Genomic DNA, 5,359 nt, shown 5'->3' with positions numbered 1-5,359 from the left:
CAACACATTACCATGTCCTGTGGGATGAGAACCAATTCACTTCTGATGAACTACAGAAGCTGGTTTACAATCTGTGCTACACATTTGTAAGGTGCACCAAGCCAGTTTCTTTAGTGCCTCCAGCTTACTATGCTCACTTGGCTGCATATAGAGGCAGACTTTACCTTGAGCGATCAGAGTGCATGGCTTCCATGAGAAATGCTTCTACAATTCTCAAGAGCAGCCCCACCAAAGGCAGCTCCTCTACAAAGCTCAGTGAAAATTTAAAGAAGCTAATGTTTCTACTGCTGATTTTTGTCTAAGTCTAAGCCTATGAATTCTTTCAATTAATGACTGGCATCAATACAAAACAGTACCTAGCTCCAGATGTAGCGCAGCCCATTTATCACTTTAGCTGGCTAGATGCGAACGCTTAGAACTTGCATGATGTTAAGAACCTCCTCCTCGTAGCAAAACAACAAACCAAGAGTTGTGCATTTCTTTGTCAATGAACTACGACGCATGTTCTTGTTTGGCCGGAAAGTTGTCTGAATGGCAGGGACTTGCACAAACAGCGCCATTCTTTATCTTTACTTATTTTCGCGAAGAAGCAAAACTATTCCCTTAAGATACCAACCAAGTAGATTAAATTGGTAAATTATATTTGCTAAGATACGATTTGTACTAATTATTACATCTTGATGGATGGAAGTGGTTAAAAGACTTCAGGAAATGTGCGACGATGATCACCTGATCAGGAACCAAAGGAAAGAAAAAATACAGCCCATTCAGCCTTCATGTTATGTGCCAGAGAAATTAAAAGAAACAAAGACCAGATATATAAAATACCGAGGAAAACAAAAGAGAGGACAGTTGTAGGACCCGGAAAGAGAAGAAATGGTCCATAAAAACCAACCAGCTCATTTAACAGACAGGATTAGCCAGCCCAAACCCAATTGAATGGAGACAATACTGAGCTCATGAGACAGGGAAAAGGGAAAGATAAATATGGGTCATGAAGTAAAGACAGTGGAGTCTGTCTTTCGAGTTTTCGAGTTTCCCTTTTGTCTCGTCGGCTCTGTCTCTCGCTCACTGTAAAACAAACAAACATTATATCTGATGACGCACCAGCCAGCCATTGATCTTTTCAATATCTTCTGTTTTATTCAGAGAGTATACTCTTGGGAGTGGGACTGCACGCCCCACAGAACAGAACTCAGCAAAAGACCAGCCCCAATACGGGACCAGTTATGCATGGCCCCACACAAAATCTGACACGTGTACCAGCCTGATATTTACTGTCATAACCTTAACGGGCAGAATACTTTTTAAAATCTATTGAAATGAATTTTTTAATAGTGGTATTTTTTTCTATATTTTTTTTATTTTTAATATTAGTATTTTAAAAAAATATTATCAATTAAGTTTTTTTTTTTTTTTTTTAAAAAAAAAAACTCTTAAAAACATAACTAGAAACGCCTTCTTGGAGTTGATGTCACTCTAATCAATTAAAAATGCTCACTTCCTTTGTGTTTTTTGTTTAGTAAAATTCGTTTCAATAGATTTTAAAAAATATAAGCATACACAACTTATAAATTTACAATTCTGTCTTTGAAAAAACCTTTTTTTTTTTTTATCTCAAATTATAGGCTCATGATTGTAATGTTATTCCTCAACAAGTTTTCCTCCTATTTCTTTTTATTGTTTCAGATAAAAAAAGGTTGATTTTATTCTTCGACGGTCTTGACAAGTGATAAATATAAAGCCTGGATTTTAATTCAGTTCATTCCTCCTCCTCCCCCTCCCCCTCCTCCTCCTCCTCCCCCTCCCCCTCCTCCTCCTCCTCCTTCTCATTTCCGCCTTCATTCTAAGAAATGGTATGAAATTGCAGAATACCCTTCAGGACATGGAAAAAATTACCCAAAAAAGAACCACGTGATATATCATCAGGAGCTATAACAGGTCATATATAGCCGTTTAATTATTTGGTATATCTAGTTCAGCAGCTGCAAGTTTCTCGTCCTCATTAAGCTAAATGAATAGTGCATTCCATCAATATTCTGATTTCGTACACACAGAACTGGCCAAGCGCCTGGTAAAGTTCCTGTTGAAGTATTGCAATAATTTGTACTGTATACATGCAGCAGGCTCCTCTCCTGAGAAAATAGGTAGAATATTTAAGTTAATGGTGGGACTTAATTATGATCAATAAGCTGTGCTAACCATAGTGTCTGGGATTCATGTATACATTAAACAAAACTCTTGCTACTGCAATCTGCCCGCTGATCACCGGAAAGTTGGCTCGATAAGGGCGGAGAGACTGCCTCCATTATATACATGATCCGGTAAAGAAAATAAAGAGCGTCATATAACCACATACATGGGTGGCTCCGCAGCAGGGAAAAAGAAAAGAAAAGAAGAGCATAAATGTCCTTGATATATCTGAAGTGGCCGTGAATTGATTCCTTTTGTCGGCGAAAGCAAACCTTTAATTGATTAATTCAGCTCTGCTGCCACACAAACACAGCGATGCACAGCCGCGGCCGTGGAGAGTATTAATAACATAAACAGTAGTAAAAACAGCCTATAAAACAAGAAGTTATTTTCTTTCATTTACCGGTCCCATCCCATCAGTTCAGTCCAATCAAGGTTCTTAAAATGATAGCGATGCGCTTGTTGCTTTCCACTATACCGCACTGTTGATGACCCGATGGGTTAAATCATGCGTTGCCCAATGCATGAAACAAGCGATGTTGGCATCAGCTGTTTGGTGATGGCTACGAGTGAATTCATCTCCTCCGTGCTGTCCAATCCCAGAGTTGCTTCTTTTCACGATGAGGCATCTTTTCTCCCACTGGCCTCCATCCTAACAAACAAACCCTATTTCAGGTGGGAATCATTCTAAGGTCCAGTTTGCCAGTCACATGCCGGGAAGGGAAAAAAAAATTGAGATGACTCTTCATCTTTTTTCTATTTGCAGTTTTTTTCAATAAAAATATGAATAATATTTGCTCATAGCGATAAGAACACTCCAAGATTACATCTATTGTTCACTAAGAATCAAAACCATAATTTATATATAATAGTCATTTTAATATTTTATATTTGTGATAATTTTATTGTGGAATATTAATTTTTGTGGAATATTGTTAACTAAAAACATATTTATACTATATATATTTGTAATGAAAATTAAATTTTATGAAACTAACTAACTAAACATGAATATGTAGAAAATATATAATTTTAAACTTTTACATCACAAACTAAAAGGTGCTTGTACATAATATTTCGTTTTAAAAATGATGAAAAATTGTAAAAAAAAAAAAAACAACAAAGAATTTTTAAAATATGTTTCTTAAACTTGGTATAAATTTTAAAAATTAAAAATTAGTTTTTCGATTTTCTAAATAAAAAAAAAATGTATTTGAGCATGACACTTCAGTTTATTTTTTTCTTTAACCCTAGTTCTTCAAAAAGAAAATAGAGTGCCAGTGTATTTCTGAACAATATATATAAAAATATATGTTTTCACTTTTTTTTTCTTTTTAGCACGCATAAGATGTCACTCCCCCTTCAAAGGCATCTCTAATGGATGTGCTAAATAAAAAATTAAATATTAAAAAAAATATTATTTTAATTTTTTCATGTTTATTTTACAGTACACTTTAATAAAAATGCTAAACAAAATGCAAATTTTTTTTCCACAAATATTATTCCTACATATCTCTCAAAAAAAGTTAAAAAAAATTAAAACCAATAAAGTGAATCCACAAAATAGTTAATGTAGAAAAAAAAATAATATCAAACTTATTAAAAAAAATTAAACACTGATTTTTCATATTTTAATATAATTTACTTTTCAAATAGTTTTTTTCTATTGAAGTGTATACATATAGTAAAAACACTATATTTATATTATTTAAAATATTATTTTATCGATGTATCTTGGTAGTTTTACCTGTTAGCTAGTAGTAGGATAGAGGTTCTGACTCCTGAGTTTAACAATACAGATGGCCTTAATTTTGCTGCCTGTGCCTGTGCCTGTGCCTGTGCCTGTGCCTGTGCCTGTGCCAGCAATAAAAAACAATGGATATCAGGTTCCCTGTAATTCTGTACAAAATTTGTATTGCCCGGCTTTTCTACGTGTGAACCTCAATGTCCACAGAACTCACACTGCTGGCCCATAGGCCATCACTAGGTTGGCGCCGTATGGGAGGAGGTAGCAGATGATCTTTGCTCAGGGGTGCTAGCAAGCTTGCGAGTCATTGTTAAGGTACATTTGCTTTGCGAAAAATGTTTTTTCTTGAAAAACATTTAAAAACCCAAACCCATGGATGCTAATAAAATATTTTTCTAGGATTGTATAATTTGTGTGTATTGAAAAAATAAATAATTTTTAATTTTTAAATAATGATAATAACATGAAAAAATTATGTTGTTAGTAAGAAATAGTAATAATGGTAATGTAATGATTATAACAGTAATATTTTATAATACTGATGAATGATAATAGCGGTATAATAATTGTAGTGATGGTGGTTATAAGAAGACAATTGTTATAACATTGGATAACCTGTTTGAGAGTGTGGTTAAGATTGTTTTTCAAAGTACTTTTTATGCCAAAATGCTTCAAAATAATATTTTTTATTATTATTTTTTTAAATCAGCGCATCAGTATGAACCAAAAAATATTATTTTTTTTATAAAAAAAATTAGCATTTAAATTTGTTGGAAATGCAGGTTGGCCCGCATCGTAATGTTGATAGTTATAAGAAGATAACTGTTATAATTGTTATAACAGTTATAATTATAATGATAATAATAGTAAATGATATGATGATAATTGTTATGATAATAATAATATTGAAATAATAACAGTAATAATAAAAACAATGATGAATTGATAGCTAATCAAGTGATAGTAATTGATAATGATGGTGATAATAATATTGTTGTTGCCACAATGATAGTGATAGCTAGCTAGGGATGAAAGTGGTGGTTTAAATTATGATGTTGTTGGATACTAGGAATTGATAATACTAAAAAATTATGAAAATTAAAATATTTTTAAATTGACAGTATTTAGAAGTTTATTGAATTTTCCTTTTCTTATTTTTCAATGTTTGTTTCACAATGAAAAAATGGTTGAAAAACAGGTGTCAACTTTTTGTCTAAAAAATATTTTCCATATACCATTTTAAAAGATTCAGCTCCTGCCCACATGGTTCTGTGACTCCTGGGTATTCCGTCATTGCCGCATGGCTTTTACAGCATTCCTGGTGGTAAATAAACGTTTGCGGTTAAAACGGTTAAAAGTAAAATCAGCAACGCTACAGGAGGGACAACTTGCAGAAGTGAAAAATAACAGGGACGCGAC

The sequence above is a fragment of the Populus alba genome, chromosome 10 (assembly GCF_005239225.2).
Source record: "Populus alba chromosome 10, ASM523922v2, whole genome shotgun sequence".
NCBI lineage: Eukaryota > Viridiplantae > Streptophyta > Magnoliopsida > Malpighiales > Salicaceae > Populus > Populus alba.
The sequence above is the reverse complement of the archived record's forward strand: the minus strand, read 5'-3'. Positions refer to the sequence as shown.